This window comes from Pteronotus mesoamericanus, unplaced genomic scaffold, assembly GCF_021234165.1.
Source record: "Pteronotus mesoamericanus isolate MK-2021 breed Mesoamerican mustached bat unplaced genomic scaffold, CSHL_Meso_final contig_57, whole genome shotgun sequence".
NCBI classification, from domain to species: Eukaryota; Metazoa; Chordata; class Mammalia; order Chiroptera; family Mormoopidae; genus Pteronotus; species Pteronotus mesoamericanus.
This window is the reverse complement of record NW_026555203.1, coordinates 1,512,731-1,535,762: the sequence shown is the minus strand read 5'-3', so window position 1 is coordinate 1,535,762 and position 23,032 is coordinate 1,512,731. Positions and strand designations below refer to the sequence as shown.

Below are 23,032 nucleotides of genomic sequence, written 5' to 3'. Positions count from 1 at the left end.
CATTAAGTGTTTCTTAGCCTGAGTTCCCCAGAAGGCAGTCAATGTGCTATTTGTTTGAACCACATGAAAGTACTGAATCTCAACCATTTTGACATACCGAAACAATAGGGTTTAGCCTAATTATTAGAGAGTACAATCCCAGGGGAGCAGGAGGGAGTGAAAGGGGGGGACTAAGGAATGACAGTCAAAAAGAAGGTATGTGGGTGTCAAGCTTGAGCTCCAGGAACCATTTTTAAAAAGATCATAAATATATGACTTGCATATCAAATCAGTTGACAAGGAGGGAAAGAGAATTTAATTGCTAACACCAGTCTTTCATTGATCCAAAGGTGTGCAAAGCTGTGCTGCATTGACTCCTCAGCATTTTCAGGCTACACAGTGCATGGGCACCCCAGCTGGTCCCACTTTGTCTCGTATCAATGTCCACAGGAAAGTTCCAGGGCATGCAGTGAGAAGCTGACAGGTTGTACTATGTAAGACCATCAGAGCCCACTCAGAGAAGGGGCTGGGACAGAAGCAATAGTCAAAGGCCCCTGAAAATAATATGGCCAAGAGGGTCTGAACTGGAAGAATGAGACTGATAGAAAGTTTGAATGCCCTGGATTTCCTCTGACTTTGCAAACTTTCCTGAAATTGTAATCCACTATTTATTTTGGTCAGAGGAAAGGATATGGCTCCTCTTGTTTAGGGCTATTGTCTACCCCTCCACCTATGCTCTCAATTTTAATCCTTCCCACCTCCACTGGGACCTTCAACTTCTCACACTCTAGTAATCCCTTCCCTTCTACCTATACGCTTCCTAAGGTATTTCCTTTCCTTAAAATATACTTGCTTTACTTTGCACAAGCTTTTAGCTTTCTTTTCTCTTTACTTTTCTTCTCAGCAAAGCACCTTAAATAAGTAATCTAGATTTTCTCTCTCTACTTGCTCTCCTCAGAACAACATGAAATGATCTAATCACTCTAGCGAAACAACTTTGAAGAGGATACCACCGACCTCCATATGACCATATCCAATAAATATAATTCTAGCCATATCTGTTTTGGTTCCCCTGCAGCATTTGGTCCTGTTGATCTCTTCCCTCCTTACTGAAACTCTTTCTCATTTCAGTTACCATGGCACTTCTAATTCTTTTGCTGGCCCCTTTTCTCTTAGCCTTTATCCACTCTCAGTGGAGGAACATTATCTATTCCTTGGATTTCAAGTACCACTATGTGCTGATGACTTACTTCCATCCAGGCTTCTAACTCTGCACTCATCTTGGAAATGTCAAAGCAAGATATATCCAGATGCTTGGTGAGCACATCCAACAGGCAGCTCAAATTCAACATATTAAAACCTGAACTCATTAACATGGAAGTAAAGAATAAACTGACACTGAATAGAGGGGAGGGGGGAGGGTGTAACAGGGGAAAGAAGGGGAAGGATCAAGTCAAGGAAGATGTATAAAGGATCCATGGACAAAGAGAATGGGGTGGGGGTGAGGATTGAATGTGGGAGGTGGGGGTGGGCAGGGCAGGGGAGAGTAATGGGGGAAAATGGGAACAACTGTAATTGAACAACAATAAAAATTTTTTTAAAACCTGAACCCATTATCTTCCCAACCTCCTCCATAAAATCTGTCTGCAGATAATGCCTATTCTCCCCATTACACTTTACACCTTATTCAACTATTATTAACCACCTACTCTATGATGTACAGTGTTCAAGATGTTTGCTCTGGTCTCTCTGGCTTGCCACACCCCAGCGATTGGTATTTGTTCCTGACCCCTTTAAATTACCCAATCAGGTGAGAAGTTGGGCACTGAGAACCAGAATTGTTCATACAAAAAAGTCTTAGGCTCCTTCTAGTACCACTAAAGCCTGCCAAGTAGCTAGGCCAGAGTAGGGCTACCGTCCAAAGAAGCACACCTTCCACACTGCCCAGCACAGGGCATAGGGGGATATGCAGGACATAGCGGGTATGGAGATTATGCTGGGGAATAATGACCTGCTCCGTGTGGCTCCTTTCAAAAGCTATACCTAGTACTACCAGTCAGTAGTAGGCACTACATGAAATGTGTAGCCAATAACTTTAATCTTATTCTCAGTTCAAAGACTAAGGCCTGAACTTCCAGCCTAACACACATCTTCTCCCCCTATCTCTCTTAAGTCTTCCATACATAGACTTCAAATAGTCTCGCCATTTTACATCCTGGACTGGGTACATTAGTACCTGAAAAACTGAAAAAAAAAATTCTGACAAGCATTTTCACTTTCACGAAAAATACCTTTACTCTACTAATGTAGGTCTTTTGTAAAAGCAAAGTGGCATAACAAACTTTTGGAAAGCAAGGGATATCTGTAGTTGAATCATATGTCATACTTTTGGCCCTTTCAGTTAAAAGAAACTGGTCCCAGCAACTTCCTGACCTAGCTGTACTGGCCCCAACAGTTGACACTCAAGAACAAATAAGTAAAACGAGTGCCTAGGCAATATGAAGGGCATCAAATATCAGATTGTGAATCACAGCCTTAAACATTTAGGAAGTGGAGTTTCTAAGCAGAAACAGTGAAGTTTCTAAGAAAAGGATGAAAACAAAATACATGTTTTTTAATCTGGTGGAGTAGTAACAGTAGTAGTATTGAAGATTTTCAGAGAAGAAAGACTAGAAGCAAGGAAATCTATTAGAAGCTTATTTCAGGAAACCAGAAATGAGCCCAGCCCAATCAACCACACCTGCATCATCTCTTCGTGCTTAATCCCTTGTCAAACAACATCTAAATGGAGAACCCTCAGGCAGCATAGGAGGACAGATGGCCATACCAGGAACAAGACAGATGGCCATATTTGAAACAAGTTGTGAACATCACAATGGCCAGTAATAAAATTGGTATCACTGCAGATCACTTTGGTGGCTTAAATTTTTAAAGGGAGGTCCTTTGCTACTTCAGCATATATGTCTAAAGTATCTCCTTTGTTTTGAACACTAAAATTTGGGGTTATTTACTAACCTACTAACAATTATAGAGGATGACTATTTCCTAGATTGTCCCTGCCTCTCTTTGCTAATTGCCCTTCACTAGTTTCTCGTTTTAAAATCAAATTACAAGATTAAAAAATATTCATTTTTAAATGTTCTCACAGCTTTCATATGCAATCCTGAAAATAAGGTGTACAAGGTTCTGTGCACCCCAATTCTAAAGGTGGAGAGGTAGGGTTTCCACACCACCAAGCAATTCTCCAACACCAGATGGGTGTCCTACAATTTAACTCAGTCCTGACACTATCTACCCAGAGACAGCTTCAGATCCCACAGTTTAAGGGTTCAGTCTCAAAAGGCTGCCTACCCCCCACTTCAGATGCCAATCAGAAATCCAGATTGTTACCTGTGTTTCTAACCAACAGACTTAAGTTGGAGGTTTCAAGAACCCTCTCAGACTTCAATGCCAGTGGCAAGTCCAGCTTGTTACCTGTGCTTCTGACCAACTGACTACAAATCAGGTGTTCCAACAACCCCTTCATTGGATTTGCTTAATGTGCTAGATCAGCTCACAGAACTTAGAGAAACATTTTACTTATGAGATTACTGTTTATTATAAAAGAATATAACTCGGGAATAGCCAGATGGAAGAGATGCTTTCATGAGCAAAGGAACATCCCCAAAAGGAGTCACTCACACATGTTTATGTCTTTCCACAATGCCAGGTTTATTAGGGGAGACCTCTCTAATAAGCCAATATAGTCACACTCAGGTTACACACAGAGAGAGGGAGCTTACGGGATAAAAGTGAGCAGAGGAAGTATCCTGCATGAAGTCCTGGTCACTGGTGGCATCCACAGGTAGAGAGGCCAGTGTCAGTCTCAAGCCAGGAGGCTGCAGTAGTGGCACACATCCAGTGGAGTGGAAGTCTGGCAGGGCTCCAAGCATGACCCAGCCTACAGCCAAGCTTAAATGTTGGGTGGCTGAAGCTCTGAGTACTTATAGCCCACAATGGGTAGAGATCCCATTCATATTGGTGTCCAGATGGAGTCTTATCCAAGTGTCCAGACTTGTGGTTTTGGGTACTCTGGGCCCCTCCTAAGGGTATTTGCATAGAGCCCATTACCTCAGTCTTCACATAGCACTTGACATAACTGTCATGGCTGACAGTGACTTCATATTGGATTGTCAAAGATGTCCAAAAAGCCTGCTCTGGTCTTGCTCTATATAGGTGCATAGGGCAAGGAATGGGAAAGGGCATGGAGCTTCCACATTCTCTCCAGGCATGCCACTGTCCCTGGGATCTCCACATGTTCACCAACCCAGAAGCTCCACGAATCCTGTCCTTTTGGGTTTGTATGGTGGCTACATCACTTAATCAATTAATTAAATCATTGACCATCTGTGACTGAGTCAACCTCCAGCCCTCCACCCCTCCCCAAAGTTCCCAGTCCCAGAGTTCAGGACGGGACTGAAAGTTTCAACCGTCTTATCATAGGTTGGCTCCCTGGCAAAAGGACCCCATCCTTAGCTACTTCCCTGAAGTTACCTCATTAACATAACAAAGACATGTTATCACTCTCATCCCTTAGGAAATTCCAGGAGTCTTTTAGGAGCTTTGTGTCAGAAACTGGGACTAAGACCAAAGATATATTCCCCAGGATAAAACACAGTATCACGTGTTAAATTAATTAAATCTTTGGATCTAACAGAAGCTAATATGAAAGCACTTGTATGGATCTTTGGCCAATAAACTCCACCTTTATTTATTCATATAAAAAAATTTTACTCATTGTCCTTACATGTAACAGACTTCTCACTTTTTTATCCTCACCCAAGGATATGCTTATTGATTTTAGCGAAAAGAAGAGGGAGGGAGGGAGAGGAGAAAACAGCAATGTGAGAGAGAAACATCGATCAGTTGCCTCTCATACAATCCCTGACAGGGGACTGAACCTGCAATCCAAGCATGTGCCCTGACTGGGAATTGACCCCACAACATTTTAGTTTACAAGACAATGCTCGAAGAGAAGATGGCAGAGGAGTGAATGGGAGTCACGCTGACCTCTTCCCAAGACCAAACTGGAATTGCAACTAAAGAGTGGAGTAATCACCTGGAAAACAATGGAACAATAGTGGGAGAGGAGCCTTGGAGCCGCAGACAGACAGTGGATTCGACTCTCACACATCCCAACGGGTGAGAAGTGTGGTGGAGGCTCGAGAGGGTGGGCCGGGTGTGCACGGGCACTAGCACCAGAGGGACATTGAAACGGCCAGTTAGATCCCCCAGAGAAGAACGGGGTCTGAATCATAAACAGGGACCCCATAACTACAGCAGCTAAAACCAAGAAAATACAAACAAAACGCAACCCTGAAAAGCTTAGGGGTGCTCACTGCCAGAGACAGGTGGCTGCGGATGCAAAGAGACATTTAAAGGGCCAACGCAAAAATTGCAGTGGGAGCCACCCTCCTTGATCTCTGGGTAGAGGCGGCAGCAGGGTGGGCTGGTGCCTGGGAAAAGACTGGTGAGGAAAACTTTGTGAAGAGAACTGACACGGTGGCCGGTGGAGCCCAGGTGATAATGCACCTCCCACTCTGCAGCTACCATCTTGCTCAGGCATAAGGGAATCAATTAACCTGCCTTTTGTGCACTTCACACGGCTTGTACACATAGGAGCTGCGAGGCTGAGTGCAGACTGGCTGGGAGAGTCTTGAGGAGAGACTGGAGATGGAGGCTTTGGGGAAAGAATGGGAGAAGGAACCGGGGAGTCCCGACTCCCTCCCCATTCTGTAGTCTCCACTGTGGGCTGGAAAGGTGCGATGCCACAGAGGCAGAAGAGGGGCCTGCAGGAACCAGATGGCCTGTGATTGAAATGCGGGCCACACAGGTGGTGGATCCTTGGCCGAAGGGGTCACAGAACTACCCAGAGACCCCTGAGGAGAGACTAGAAACGGAGGCCTTGGGGAAAGAATGGGAGGAGGAACTGGGGAGTCCCGACTCCTTGCCATAATCTCCATTGCGCGGGAAGAGGCCACACCCCCAAAGAGCCAAAAGCAGAAAAGCACATATAGACACCCCAAAAACACCCAATGCAGGCGCACACGCTTGCGCCGAGTGACCGGCAAGGGTTGGCGAGCGTGTGTGTGACCTGCACGGGCTGGTGAACGCTTCCACTGGCCAGCAAGGCCTCCCACAGATTGGCACACATATGGTCTGCAAGGGAGTGCACAGAGCGGCAAGGGCAGGAACATATTGACACACCGGCCGGGATTGCGGAGCGGCCCACAAAATTAGTAGATCCCCGGCCGAAGGGGTCACAGAGCTACCCAGAGTCCCTGGAGGAGAGACCGGAGACAGGATTATCCTGACAGTCCTGGAGCTGACTTCCTCCCATTTCCGTAGTCCCCATTTGGCGAGGCCAAGCAACGCAACCAAAGAGCAAAAAGCGGGGAAAACACACAATTAGAAGACACTAAACTGACCAGTGCCGGGGAGCTCGCCAGCCAGGGGGGCAGATGAGTTCACGAGGTGGCGAATAAGCCCCCTGGTCTGGGGCAAGCACATGTGAGCACAGGCAGGCGGGGGATCCTGCTGAGCCCGGAGCGGGCTCAAGGAGCCGGAATGAGAGTGCAGAGCGATCCCAAAAAATAGCCCAGCCCTGACCGAAGGGGTCACAGAGCTGCCCCAAGCAGTAGTCAGACACAGATAGTAGACTCCTGGAAGGCAGAAACAAACAACCCAAGGTTATATAGGGTCAACAACTGACATCATCAGAGGCAAAGAAAAGTAAAGGACAAAAATACTTAACAGACTCTCACAAAAATGGGAAGAAAAAGAAGTTCCCCCTAAATGAGTGGAAAAGGGGACTCCCAACAGAGAGAGCTAAATGAAATAGAGGCAAGGGAACCATCAGATATTGAATTCAAAGCAATGCTTCTAAGGAAGCTCAATGAGCTCAGCCAGCTCAAAGAGAATTATGAGAAACTGCAGAGAAACTATCAGGATCTTACAGCAAACTATATCAGCCTGGACAAGGACATAGAAACTATCAAGAAGACACAAGAGGATATGAAGAATACCATTTTTGAACTGAAGAACACAGTAGAAGGAATCAAAAGCAGCCTGGATGAAGCCAAGGATCGAATCAGTGAGATAGAGGATAAGGTAGAAAGAAGCTCCCAGAAAGAACAAGAAATGGAAAAACGACTCAAAAAGAATGAAGAGGCATTTAGGGAAATGCAGGACAACCTGAAACGCAATAATATCCATATAATAGGGATACCAGAAGGAGAACAAGAGGAGCAAGGGATAGAGAACCTCCTCTAAAAAGTAATGATGGAAAATTTCCCTAATGTGAGGAGAGAAAGGCTCTCATGGATCCAGGAGGCACAGAGGACCCCACTCAAGAGGGACTCAAAGAGGTCCACTCCAAGACACATCATCATTAAAATGGTAACTATCAAAGACAAAGAGAGAATCCTCAAGGCAGCAAGGGAGAAGGAGAAAATAACATCCAAGGGGGCCCCGATACGCCTAGGAGCTGACTTCTCAACAGAAACACTTCAAGCCAGAAGGGAATGGGAACAAATATTCCAAGTCACAAAAAGCAAGGGCCTACAACCAAGGCTGCTCTACCCAGCAAGGCTCTCAGTTAAAATACAAGGGGAAATACAGAGTTTCCCAGACAAGAGAAGGCTAAAAGAATACATCTCTACCAAACCAGCACTCCAAGATATGCTAAGGGGACTGGTTTAAGAAGATGAAGGAAAACAATGAGAGACAGAGGAACACAGGTACAAAGAGAAAAGATGACTAAGTTTCTATCACTAATATCTATTACTGTGAATGGACTAAATGCCTCAATCAAAAGACACAGGGTAGCTGAATGGATAAGAAAACATGACACACACATATGCTGCCTACAAGAGACCCACCTCAGAGCAAGGGACCTACACAGATTGAAAGTAAAGGGATGGAAAAAAATATTACAAGCAAATGGGCAGGAGAAAAAGGCCGGGGTTGCCCTACTTGTATCAGACAAAGTAGATTTCAAAACAAAGGCCATAAGAAGAGACCCAGAGGGACACTTTATAATACTTAAAGGAAGAATCTATCAAGAAGAAATCAACATTGTAAACTTATATGCTCCCAATATAGCAGCCCCCAAGTTTATAAGGAAATTGTTGGATGACTTCAAAAAAGATGTAGACAGCAACACACTGATAGTAGGGGATTTCAACACCCTACTGTCAAAAATGGACAGATCTTCCAAACAAAACATTAATACACATATTGTGGTGCTGAATGACACACTGAATCAAAGACACTTAACTGACATATATAGAACCTTACATCCCAAAGAAGAAAAATACACATTCTTTTCAAATGCACATGGCAGTTTTTCAAAGAGAGACCACATGATAGGACACAAAGCAAACCTCAGCAAATTCAGGAAAATTGAAGTAATACCAAACTTTTTCTCAGACCACAAGGGATTGAAACTGGAAATCAACCTCAGAGAGAAACTTCAAAAACTGGCAAACTCATGGAGACTAAACAGTAGACTATTAAACAATGAATGGGTCAAGAATGAAATAAGAGAAGAAATCAAAAAATTTCTGGAAACAAATGAAAATGAACAGACAACAGTCCAAAACCTATGGGACACAGCAAAGGCGGTCCTGAGAGGGAAGTTCATAGCAATACAGGCTTACCTAAAAAAGATAGAAACATTTCAAATAAAAGACCTAACACTACAACTCCAAGAACTGGAGAAACAACAACAAATAAATCCCAGAGCAAGTAGAAGGAAGGAAATAGTCAAGATTAGAGCAGAACTGAATGACATAGAGACTAAAAGAACAATCAAGAGGATCACCGAATCCAGAACCTGGTTCTTTGAAAAGATAAGTAAAATTGACAAGCCTTTAAGCAGACTCATCAGGAATAAAAAGGAGAGGACCCAAATTAATAATATCAGAAATGAAAGAGGACAAATAACAACTGATACGACAGAAATACAAAGGATCGTCAGACACTACTACGAACAATTATATGCCAAGAAATTTGAAAACCTTGATGAAATGGACAAATTTTTAGAAGAGTATAATCTTCTAACACTGAAGGAGGAAGAAACAGAAAGGTTGAACAGACCGATAACAGCTGGGGAAATTGAAGCAGTAATCAAGAAACTCCCGGCACACAAAAGCCCAGGGCCAGATGGTTTCACAGGACAATTTTACAAAACATTTAAGCAAGAGCTAACCCCTGTCCCTCTCAGACTATTCAAAAAAATCCAGGAGAAGGGAAGACTCCCAGACACTTTCTATGAGGCCAGCATCACCCTCATCCCAAAACCAGATAAAGACCCTACAAAGAAAGAAAACTACAGGCCAATTTCGCTGATGAACATAGATGCTAAAATCCTCAACAAAATATTGGCAAACCGCATCCAGCAATACATTAAAGAGATTATCCACCATGATCAAGTGGGATTCATCGCAGGCATGCAGGGATGGTTCAATATACGCAAATCAGTAAACATGATACATCACATAAATAAAAGAAAAGACAAAAACCACATATCATCTCGGTAAATGCAGAAAAAGCATTTGATAAGGTACAGCACCCATTTATGATCAAAACACTCAGCAAAATGGAATAAATGGGGCATTCCTCAACGTAATAAAGGCCATATATGAAAAACCTACAGCCAATATCATACTCAACGGGCAAAAACTGAAAGCTTTCCCACTAAGATCGGGAACACGACAAGGATGTCCGCTCTCACCGCTTCTTTTCAACATCATATAGGAAATCCTAGCCACAGCGGTCAGACAAAAGAAAGACATAAAAGGCATCCAAATAGGAAAGGAGGAAGTAAAGCTATCATTGTTTGCTGATGACATGATAGTGTACATAGAGAACCCTGTAGACTCTCCAAAAAAACTCCTCAACCTCATAAGTGAATTTGGCAAAACAGCAGGATGCAAAGTCAACATTCAGAAATCAAAGGCATTTTTGTACACGAGCAATGCAATAGAAGAAGAAGAAATCAGAGAAAAAATACCATTCAATATAGCAAGAAGAAAAATAAAGTACCTAGGCATAAATTTAACCAAAGACGTAAAAGACCTGTATGCAGAAAACTATACAACATTGAAGAAAGAAATTAAGGAAGACACAAATAAATGGAAGCACACACCGTGCTCATGGATTGGAAGAATTAATATCATCAAAATGTCCATACTACTCAAAGCAATTTATAGATTCAATGCAATCCCTATTAAGATACCAATGACATATATCACAGAAATATAACAGACATTTCAAAAATTTATATGGAACCATAAACGACCCCGAATAGCCTCAGCCATTTTGAGAAAGAAACACAAAGTAGGAGGGATCACAATACCGGACATCAAACTCTACTACAAAGCCACTATACTCAAAACAATCTGGCACTGGCACAAGAACAGACCCATAGACCATTCGAACAGAATAGAAAGCCAGAAATAAGCCCAGGTCTTTATGGACATCTAATATTTGACAAAGGGGGCAGAAGCATAAAATGGAGCAATAACAGCCTCTTCAACAAATGGTGTTGGGAGAGCTGGATGGCTACATGCCATAAATAGAAATTGGATCATCCACTGACACCATACACAAAAATAAACTCAAGATGGATAAAAGACTTAAATGTAAGTCGCAACACCATAAAAGTCTTAGAGGAGAACATTGGCAGGAAACTCTCAGATATCCCACGCAGCAATTTTTTCACCAATATGTCTCCTAAAGCAAGGGACATAAAGGAAAGAATAAACAAGTGGGACCTCATCAAAATAAGAAGTTCCTGCACAGCAAAAGTAAACATCAGCAAAATGAAAAAGGAGCCAGCCATATCGGAAAATATATTCGCTAATGATACATCAGATAGAGGTTTGATCTCCAAGATATATAAAGAACTAACTCGACTCCACTCCAAGAAGACAAATGATCCAATCAAAAAATGAGCAAAGGACCTGGGCAGACTCTTTTCCAAGGAGTAGATACAGAGGGCCCAGAGGCACTTGAAAGGATGCTCAGCATCACTAGCCATCAGAGAAATGCAGATCAAAACCACCATGAGGTACCACCTCACACCGGTCAGAATGGCCATCAGAAACAGATTGACAAACAACAGGTGCTGGCGAGGCTGTGGAGAAATGGACACCCTAGTCCACTGTTGGTGGGAATGCAGACTGGTGCAGCCACTGTGGAAAGCAGTGTGGAATTTCCTCAAAAAGCTGAAAATGGAACTGCCTTTTGATTCAATGATTCCCCTGCTGGGACTATACCCTAAGAATCCCAAAACGCCAATTTAAAAGAACCTATGCACCCCCATGTTCATAGCAGCACAATTTACAATAGCCATGTGTTGGAAGCAACCTAAATGCCCATCAGTAGATGATTGGATCAAAAAGTTATGGTACATATACACAATGGACTACTACGCAGCAGAAAGAAAAAAAAAACTACTAAACTTTGTGACAGCATGGATGGACCTGGAGATCATTATGCTAAGCGAAATAAGCCAGGGGGCGAAAGACAAATACCATATGATCTCACCTATAACTGGAACCTAACCAACAATACAAAGATGCAAGGAAAATAAGACCAACAACACTGAAAGGAAAAGAAATCAACAGAGACAAGAGGGAAGGGGGGGCGGGGAAAAGGAAGGGAATGGGAAAGTCAAGGAACATATAGCAAGGACTCATGGACAAAACCAAAGGGGAAGAGCTGAAGGAGGGAAGGAAGGAGGGGGCAAGGGAAAGTGGTGGTGGGTAGGGAGAGACAAATGTATTTGAAAAAATAAATTAAAATAAAATTTTTTTAAAAAAAATTTAAAAAAAAAGACAATGCTCAAACCAAGTGAGCCAAACCAATGAGGGCTGAGTTCTCATTTGATCCTACTAGAGATGGTCCATAGCTTCTGTAATCAAAATATAAAATGTAGAGATGGAAAGAGTGGTAGACAATCTCGTAGCCAAAGACCATTAGTTTTTATGTTAATAGGAAACCAATTAATAAACTAAGGCTAAAAACATAATTATAATTAGGAAAGAAATATGCATAATTCACTGAAACAAAATATCTTGTACTTATGATACAAAATTTAATAAAGGTACTGGAACATATTTTCTGTACCTCAGTTGTAATATATATACTATACATAGTGTCTAAAAGCCTCATAGATACTTCATGTAATCTACAATAAATTAGAATAAGCTTAATAATAACATCTGGATATGAATATAAATTCCGTCTACCTGTCAGAATGGCTATCATCAATAAATCAACAAACAAGTGCTGGCAAGGATGTGGAGTAAGGAGAACGTTTTTGTACTGTTGGTGGGATTGCAGGCTGGTGCAGCCACTGTGGAAAGCAGTATGGCTATACCTCAAAAAATAAAAAATGGATCTGCCTTTTGACCCAGCGATCCCACTTCTGGATCCGACGGAATACATCCGAAGGAATCCAGAAGTAATTCGAAAGAACACAAGCACCCCTATGTTCGTTGCAACATTATTTACAATTACAAAGATATGGAAGCAGCCCAAGTGTTCATCAGTAGATGAGTGGATAAAACAACATTTATACAATCGAATACTACTTGGCCTTAAAAAAATTTTACCCTTTGCAACATTGTGTATGGACTTGGAGAACATTGTGCTAAGTGAAATAAGCCAGTTAGAGAAAGACAAATACCACATGATTTCACGCATATGTGGAATCTAATGAACAAATTGAACTAACAAGGAAAATGGGGAGAGACTCAGAGATGGAGAGGAGGATGACAGCTAGTTGAGGGGGAGTGTCGGGGGTAGAGGGATTGACCAAAAAAGAAAAAAAGGACTCATGGACATGGACAACAGTGTGGTGGTTTTTGCAGGGAGGGGGTATAATGGGAACTAGATGTTAATGGAAAAAATACAATAAAGATTGAATTAAAAATAATTTCCATGTAAATTTAAAAATATAAGATCAACTAGCACATTTCTCTTGATCACTACACTGCAAAATAGAGCAAAGCTATGCCCTATCCAATTAGACAGCATTGTAACCAAATGCCATTTAAAACAGAGTGATGAAGAGAAAATATTTTTATTGTTTATTATTGTCTTGGATGTTCGATTTAAATCATTAGAAAATAGAAGAGCAAATCAAAGTTCAAAGCACAATCTATGATTTTTTTCTGTCCATATTAATGCATACTATTAACTATTTTTAACTTTATTCTTCTTAAATGCAAAGAAAGACACAGCTCTGAAGATTGAGCCCGAACACACTTGTTTCCCATAAGTTTTCTGAGATGTTTTTATGATTAGCCAGGAATAAATTTATCTTGCCTCTAAGAGGTCATGAAATTTTTAGGTCAGTCAACAGATGTACCAAGTGATATGAGCAATGGATAAAACCTATATTTATGTCTCTCAGTAGGTAACTTTCTTTTTCATGCTGCTTGTGTCCATGCCTGTAGAAAAGAAAGTGTTATGTCTTTGACTTTCATTTTGCAGTGAATAAAATGAAGTCAAAATAATAGGTGATGTCAGCATGAATGGAGAAATAGAGTGAGATCAGAGGTTTCTTAAGAATTATTTGATCTTTATTTTTCATCAATCAAAAATGTATTGAGCAACAACATGGATGAACTTAGAGGGTATTATGCTAAGTGAAATAAGTCAGACAGAGAATGATAAATACCATACGACTTCATTTGTATGTGGAATGTGAAAAACAAAACAGAAACATACATACAGATACAGGAAACAAACTGGTGGTTATCAGAGAGGGGAGGGTTTTGGGGGTGGCTGAAATAGGTAAAGGTGATTAAGAAATAGAAACTTCCAGTTATAAACACAAAAGTCATGAGGGTGCATAGGGGATATAGTCAATAATATTGTAGTAAGTTTGTATGGTGACAGATAGTAACTAGACTTATCATGAGGATCATTTCATAATATATATAAATATTGAATCACTATGTTGTATACCTGAAACTCACAGGATATTTTCTGTCAATTATACAATTGTTTAAAATGTATTGAGGGGCAGGTTGTGCTGGAAAGAAGTTGACGTGAACAAGACATAGTTGTTTCTCCTATTTAGCCATGAGAGATGACTACAATACAAAATAAGTGCCATAAGAAGTACAAAGTCTTGCCCTGACCAGTGTGGCTCAGTTGACTGCGCATCATCCCACAAAGCAAAAGGTTGCTGGTTTGATCCCTGGTCAGGGCACATGCCTGTGTTGTGGGTTCAGTCACCAGCTGGGGCACATACAAGAAGCAATTGATCAATGTTTCTCTCCCTCTCTTTCTCCCTCCCTTCCCTTCTCTCTAAAAATAAAAAAAATAAAATCTTTCCATAAAAAAGATGTACAAAGTCTCATTAGATTTCAGTGTATAAATAAATAACTTTTATTTAAAGAATAATATGGCATGCCCTTGAAAACACAAAAATACTCTAGTGCATCAATATCCTCTACTAAATGAATGAACCAAGGACATTAAGACTCTATTAAGGGAGGATGTGCATGACTTTAACATCAGTCTCTCATTAGAAACAAAATCTTCCAGATTGAGCCATCCTGAAGAGTAGGTTATCACTTCAAATGAAGTATTCAGAGTCACCAGAAAAATTCCTCACTTTAAAAAAATTCTCCCTGGAGACTAACCTCCAAGACTCTAGGGATTCATTACATTGCTTTACGGCAGCAATTTTAAACTTTTTTCAACTCATGGCACACATAAACTAACTACTAAAATTTTGCAGCACACACAAAATATATTTTTTTACAATCTGACAAAATAAATAGCTATCATTTTGATTCATTTGCACTGGACAGCTATTGCTGTGTTGGCTGTTGCCATTATTTTTATTTGACAATCTAAAGGAAAAGAGGTCAGTGCCCCTGACTAAATAAGTATTGCATGCATTAAAAATTCTTGTAGTACACTAGTGTGCCGTGGCACACCACTTGAAAATCACTGGTTTAAGGCACTGCATTTCTAGGAAGTGAAAGGTAAATACTTCTTGGAGGAGTAATACATTAGCTGCTATCAATGGAAATTTGCTTCCTTTGAACATCATAGCAAGTTGGGTGAGAATGAATACTTGACACAGATACGACTTACTAAAGGGGATCAAGGAGAGAGAGTTTTGAATCATGCAGAGTTCTTAAGGAAAGCTAGATGACAGCATAAGAGCATTGCCTCATTATCACACTTTTCCTAAAGATGTTATTGGTATTGGAATCATTTTTATCTTTAAGCTCAGTAAGAATTGGCAAGAGAGAGGGAGGGAGGGAAGGAGGGAGAGAGAGAGGGAGGGGAAGAGAAGAGAAGAAAAAAGAAGAAAAGGAAGAAATCATATGAGCATTAGAAGAAAATGTGGGTGAATATATTTTTGAGTAAGAAAGGTCTTCCTAGACATGGCAAAGAAACATGAAGCTATAACATAAAAGACTGATAAATTTGAATGCACCAAAATAAATAAACAAACAAACTTATAGGTCTTAAAGGACCACAAAGTCAAAAATAAACTAGGACTTATATCCAAAATGTATGAATAAATAATTCTTACAACTCAATAATAAAAAGACAACCCAGTCTTAAAATGGGTTGAGAGACTTCCAGTTTCCAATCTGACATATAAGGAGCTTGGAAGTTATTCTTCCATCCTAACATGTAAAAAATTAAACAGACTCAAAAAAAATAACTCTTCTTAGATCCATCAGAGAAATGAGGTCACAAGGCAAACCTCTGCCCCCAAAATTGGAGAGAGTGACAGTAAAATACAGAGATCACAACTTATTGGAGCAGGAATCCATAAGCAGAAACCACTGTGGGAACAAGTACCAGGGTAGGAAAAACGTATACTGTAACTGATATACTGCTGGAGGCTCGAGTGTGAATTTTTAGATAAAACACCAAACGTATGATCCAAGAAGAAAATAATTGACAAGCTGGACTTCATTAAAATTAAAAATTGCTCTGGATAAGCCATTGTCAAGAGAAGAAAAATCATAGACTGGGAGAAAATAGTTGCAAAAGACATGTCATAATATACTGTTATTCAAAATACTGGGGTGGGCAAAAGTAGGTTTATAGTTTTGAGTACGCAAACCACAGTTTATTCTTATATTATTATTCATTAATTATTTATTACTTTCCTTATGAACTGTAAACCTACTTTTGCCTACCTTGCATACAAAGAACTCTTAAAAGCCAAAATGAACAACTTGATGAAAAAATATGAAAAAGTCCTGCCTGGGTGGCTCAGCTGGTTGGATAATTGGCCCATACACCCAAAGGTTGTGGATTTGATTCCCTATCACAGTACATATGTAGGTTGTGTGTTAGACCTCTAGTCAAGGCACCTACAAGAGGTTACCAATCAATGTTTCCCTCCCACATCAATGTGTCTGTCTGTCTCTCTCTCCTCCTTCATCTTTCTCTCAAATCAATAAATACACACTTCCAGCCAAGATGGAGGTGTAGGTAGAGACACTTTGCCTCCTCACACAACCAAAAGATGGAAAACAACAAATTTAAAAACAAAAAAAATAACCAAAACTGCCAGAAAATCGAACTGTATCAAAGTCTGACAAAGAGCTAAAGAAGAAACATCCTACCAGACAGGTAGGAGGGGCAGAGACAGGCCAGTGGAGAGGAAGTGTGGCAAGGCGGTGGCTAGTGGACCAGGGGGTCCTACATTGGAGTGAGGATAAACCGGAGGAACAGCTGGAAAGTGAGACAGACCATGCAATCCAGGGTTCCAGTGCAGGAAAAGAAAGCCTCAAAACCTCTGAACATAAAAACTTATGGGGGCTGCGGTGGCAGGAGAAACTCCCAGCCTCACAAGAGAGTTCGTTGGAGAGACCTACAAGGTCCTAGAATGTACACAAACCCACCTACTCAGGAATCAGCACTAGGAGGGCCCAATATGCTTGTGGGTAGCAGGAAAGTGACTGAAAGCCAGCCAAGAGCAGAGCAAGCGGCATTGTTCCATCTCGGACGACTCCCCCACTTGTAGCATTACAACTCAGAGACCTGGGTTGCCCCGCCCTGGCGAATACCTAAGACTCTGCCCCTCCTAACTTAACAGGCTTGCTGAGACAAAGAAATATGGCCCAAATGAAAGAACAAATCAAAGCTCCAAATATAGAACTAAGCAATGAACAGATAGCCAACCTATAAGATGCACAGTTCAAAACACTGGTAATCTGGATGCTCACTGATTGGTTGAGAATGCTCACAAAATGGAGGAAAAAGTGAAGGATACACAAAGTGAAACAAAGAAAAATATGCAGGCAACCAACAGTAAAGGGAAGGAAACTGGGACTCAAATCAATGTTTGGGAGCAAAAGAAAGAGATAAACATTCAACCAAAACAGAATGAAGAAACAAGAATTCAAAAAAATGAGGAGGGGCATAAGAATCTCTGGGACAACTTTAAACATTCCAACATCCAAATCATAGGGGTGCCAGAAGGAGAAGAGGAAGAGGAAGAAATTGAAAACTTACTTGAAAAAAATAATGAAGGAGAACTTCCCCAAACAGGCTAAGGAAACAGACTTCCAGGAGATCCAGGAAGCTCAGAGAGTCCCAAAGAAGTTGGACCCAAGGAAGCACACACCAAGGCACATCATAATTAAGTTACCCAAGATTAAAGATGAGGAGAGAATCTTAAAAACAGCAAGAGAAAGGGAGACAGTTACCTGCAAAGGCATTCCCATAAGACTATCAGCTGATTTCTCAAAAGAAACCTTTCAGGAAAGAAGGGAATGGCAAGAAGTATCCAAAGTCATAAAAAGCAAATATAGGACCCTATTTCACACATTATACATGAAATATTCAGGTGAGTTAAAAATCAATATGTAGAATCTAAGAAGTTTTAGAGGAAAATAGAACTAATATTTTTCATGACCTGAAGTAAAATATTCAAACCCAGAAGCTATAAATATTGACAATATGACTATATTAAACATTTAACTATATAGCAATATACATACAAAAGAAGTTAAAGAACAAGGAATAGAATAGAAAAGTATCTGCAACATATCTAAAACATGGTTAATAGGGGTTTTTTTGTTTTGTTTTTGTTTTCGTTTTTTTAGGAAAAAAAGTTCTACAAACCTTTAATCAATAAATGGATAAAGAATACCAAAAAGTCATTTAAACCTTTTTTTAAAAAAATAATAGAAATAGGCAAGAAATATACTAAAACAGGTTTAGTTTCAACAAATATTAAAGGAAAAATTAAAATAACATCATTGTCACAATCAGTTTAATGAGTATTAAAAATATTGGTAATATCAAGTAATGGCAACTGTGAAATGAACTAGGTATTCATAGAAACTTTTTCTTCATCTTAAAGCAGTCCCTTTAGCATATTTTCCAATGCTGGTTTGGTGGAGGTGTATTCTTTTAGCTGTCTTTTGTCTGGGAAACTCCTTATTTCACCTTCCATTTTAATTGAGAGCCTTGCTGGGTAGAGCAGTCTTGGTTGCAGACCTTTGCTTTTCATTCCTTGGAATATTTCTTGCCAGTCCCTTCCGGCTTGCAGGGTTTCTGTTGAGAAGTCAGCTGCTAGCTGTATCGGGGATCCCTTATGTGTTACTACCTCTTTCTTCCTTGCTTGCCATAGGATTCTCTGTTTGTCTTTGATATTTGCCATTTTAATGATAATGTGTCTTGGAGTGGGCTTCATTGGGTTCCTCTTGAATGGGTCCCTCTGTGCTTGCTGGAAGTGTGTGACCTTTTCTCTCCTCCAATTAGGGAAGTTTTCCATCATAACTTTTTCAAACAGGTTCTCTATCCCTTGCTCCTCTTCTTCTCCTTCTGGTATCCCTATTATACAGATATTATTACGTTTCAGGTTGTCCTGAATTTCCCTAAATGCCTCTTTGTTCTTTTGGAGTCTTTTTTCCATTTCTTGCTCTTTCTGGGAGCCTTCTTCTACCTTGTCATCCAGCTCGTTGATTCAGCCCACAGCTTCTTCTAGCCTGCTTTGGATTCCTTCTACTGTGCTCTTCAATTCAGAAACTGTATTCTTCATTTTCTCTTGTCTCTTATTGTTAGTGTCTATGTCCTTTTTCATGCTGATATAGTTTGCAGTAAGGTCCTCATAGTTTCCCTGTAGTTTTTGGTAGTTCTCTCTGAGCTCACTGAGCTCATTAAGCTTCCTTAGACCGTTGTTTTGAACTCAATATCTGATAGTTTACTTGCCTCTATTTCATTTAGTTCTCTTCTTGGGGATTCCTCCTTTCCCTTCCAGTGAGGCATATTTCTTTGTCTTCCCAAAGACATATTTGTGGGACTCTTCCTTCAGGCATATTTGTGGGACTCCTCTCTTTTGCTTCTGATTCTTAAGTTGATCTGTCTTGATCTCCTGACTTTGTGGTGTGAACGTCTATGGTTGGAGACCGCTGTTTTTAATTTCTGGATCTGCTTCTGATAATGTCAGACATTGTCTCTGTCTGACCTTAGGCAGTCTGTTTGAGACTCCTGGTAATCTACTGTTTGTGGCTGTGTCCTTCAGCTGTTAATCTATTCACTCTGAACTCAGCAGGCCGCCTTAGACAGCTCAGGGTGGGGTGGGGTCTCTCCTGGGGGTGGGGTTATTGGGTCCTCTCATGCTGCTTCTGTATGGGAGGGGAGTCCGCACTAGGATCCCGCCAGCTACTCTCTCAGGTCTCTCCCCAAAGCCTCCTTCCCCGGTCTCTCCTCAGGATCTGTAGCCCACTCTGTCCCAGCCTTTGCTGGAGACCAGGGTAAGTGGCTGCAAATAAAAATTTATACATTAGCCCTTTAAACAGTTCTTTGCATCTCCAGCTGCCTGTCTGTGGCGGGGAACAACCCTGCCGCTTTTCGCAGCTGGCTGTTTTCTGTATACTTTTTGGGCTCTGGTGCTGTGGGCTAGAGATCCCCACTTTTGGTTTAGACCCCGCTCTTCTCAGGGGGATCCAACTGGCCATTTCAATATCCTTCTGGTGCTGCCGCCCATGGGCGCCCTGCTTGCCTTCTCAGGTCTGTACCGCACTCCTTACCAGTTAGATTGCACTAAAGCCGATTCTTCTGTGCCCAAGGTTACAAGGCTCCTCTCTCACTATTGTTCAGTTGTTTTTTTCCAAGTGATTTCTCCACAATTTAGTTGTAATTCCAGGTTGGTCCCGGGAGGAGGTCAGTGTGACTTCCACTTACTCCTCCACCATCTTGAAAATCTCCTCTAAACCATTTAAAAAAAGAAAACATCAGTTTGTTTGTGACTCACTTCATGATTGTTATGAAGCATTTCTCAATGTCACCTTTCATCTCCAGTTCCAGAACTTTGTTCATGTCATGGTGACTGTATTTGGTGTATTTCTGAAATGCTCTATGAAGATGAGGATAGCTTCTGGTGGTAAGAATGGTGTTAAACACATTCACATCTATCCCTTTTCTCTTTTCTCCTACTTCATATAATCCCCTGGCATCTTAATTAGTCAAGTCCTCATTTATGCCAAGATCCTCAGCTCAAGATCCTTATCAAGAGAGAGCAAAACCTTCTGATAATCCACAGAGGTATTCAAGGTGATGTCTTTAGCCAGATATCTGTTCAATTCTTCTCTATAGACTCTGTTAATTTCTCTGATTCCTCTGTTAGTTCTTGAGGCCAAAATTTCATTCAGAGTGTCTTCATCAGTTCCTAGGTCCTTCATGGCAGCACAGAGTTCATTAGCATCAAACTGGGCTGGAGATTTTATTAGAGCCAAAATGACCTCCTTGATGTGACCTGTATGGGCTTTCTTCAGAGCTTTATCCAAGGGCTTTCCTTTTTCCTGTAGATAAGCTGCTTTGCTCTGTTCACACTGTGCATTGTTTCTCAGTCAGAATGTCAATGATAGTTGCTTCATCCACACTGTTAACCATCATTGCTTTATGTAAGGCAGCAACATCCAAGGATAGGCTCAAGCTGGGATAGGGCTCACTGCTGACCCAGGACCACCTTTGGATCCTTTCACAGTTTTGATATATTCCTGCTCTTAATTTTCAATAAATCAGGCCTGCTTGAGGAATTCTGATACCACTGCTGTTTTTAAAGAAGATTCTTTTTTCCCCACCTCTTCCAGAGAAATAAAGAGAGATTCTTCTCTGAAAGTTGCTCACTCCATTTTTTTTAAGTAGAGACGATATAAAAGAAATCAAAGGAGACTGAACACAATTTTAGTCTTCACTAGAAAATCTCAAAGCAGCCCTGGCTGGTGTGGCTCAGTGGACTGTGTACCAGAATGCAAAGCAAAGGGCCACCAGTTCAATTCCCAGTCAGGGCACATACCTGGGTTGCGGGCCAGTTCCCCTGTGGCGGGCACGCAAGAGGCAACCACACATTGATGGTTTCTCTCCTTCTCTTTCTCCCTCTCTTCCCCTCTCTCTATAAATAAAATCTTTTTAAAAAATCTCAAAGCAACAACAGTTAAAACAAAAGAAAACAACATACTGGAATTTACTGTTATAGTACATTATGTCAAAAGGCTGGGAGGCCCTGACCAGTATGGCTCAGTTGGTTGTGCCACAAACCAAAAAGTTCGTGGGATTGATTCCCTGCCAGGGCAAAAGACTGGGTTGTGGGTTTGGTCCCCAGTCAGATGCGTGCAGGAGGCAACCCTGATCAAGGTTTCCCTCTCACATTGATGTCTCTCTCCCTCTCTTTCTCCTTCCCTTCTCTTTAGAATCAATTTTTTTAAAGAAAAAATGCTGGGAGGAGCTTTTAACAAGTCAGTGTAAAATGTAGTTATTTTCTTGTATTCTCACTCAGCATTTCCACTATTAAAATAGGCACACTGAAAGAATAAGATATTATCATTTTGATTAAAGGGATGCCTTTGCTATCCTATGACAGCTGGTCTTGAAGATTAGGCCATTCTTGTACTGTAATTGGATAATGCTGGCTTTGTTGATTTGAAGTAGAAGGCTAATCTAGGCAGTCTACAGTGACGACAAAACTGTAAGATTGCTGGCATGGTAACAGGAAAAGAAAAAAACAAAGTGTACTAAGAGACTAGAAAAGTCCTCTTGCCTGTGTCTAACACCAGTTGCAGGTATCATTTATTGTACATGGGGTTTCAAGTATGTTTATATTTATTTTAATATAAATGTTATATATTTGCAAGTATAGAAAATTTACTGTAGATATTGAGTTAATATAGGATAATGTGCATGTTGTGTGTGAGGGCTAATTTCAAACAGATATCAGAGTTCTAAGATGTAATTTTTGTGCTATGTCAACATATTCTAAATAGAAATATATTATACTTTTTCAGTATTATGTGGACACATTATTGTGATGATGCTTTATAAAATGTACCCATGAGTGGATTCATTATCTTTAATAGAAAATGAGAATTGCCATAATCATAACTTATAATCCTATTACTGAGATTGAAATAAGTCATAGGGTACCTCTTAGATGACTGAAAAGGAAAAAGGAAGAAGGATTTGCATCAAACAATGCAATGTCAAAAATATGGGTTTTTTCCAACATGGGTGGGGCATTTCTCATTAAATTTTTTTAAAGTCTAATGGCCAAAGTTTAAAAAATAATTTTAGATTAATATTATCCAAAAATGGATGTAAAAATTACCCAAAATGGGCCTCTACAAAACATAAGGATGAATAGCACCCACTATGGACCTCTATACAACGTCTTGATTCATCTGGAGTAGAAATAGTCTCTGCCAACATGATCCACCCTCTGCAGGAACTGCCTCCAATTTAAAAACCACTGTGAAATTTTGCAGCATTTGTTAAAATTTTAACTGTTTATAACCTTTGACTATACCTTCTCAAATCCTAGGAAGTTATTGTACAGAATCCCATAAAAGCACAAAGATGAAGGCAATGGATATTTATTTCAGTATTGTTTGTGCTGTTTTGCAGCAACTAAAAGTTGGTATCAATTTAAATGCTCATCAATAGGGGCTTCCTGTCAAGATGGGGACATAGGCAGACATGGCTCACCTGTTCGCACAACCACATTAAA

The 23,032-nt window shown here is 40.6% G+C and overlaps 1 pseudogene; it reads right to left on the bottom strand.

Annotated features, from left to right (window-relative positions):
• Positions 1-16,701: 16,701 nt before the first annotated feature.
• On the bottom strand, positions 16,702-22,734 carry LOC129076138 (annexin A1-like; annotated as a pseudogene).
• Between the last annotated feature and the right edge of the window lie 298 nt (positions 22,735-23,032).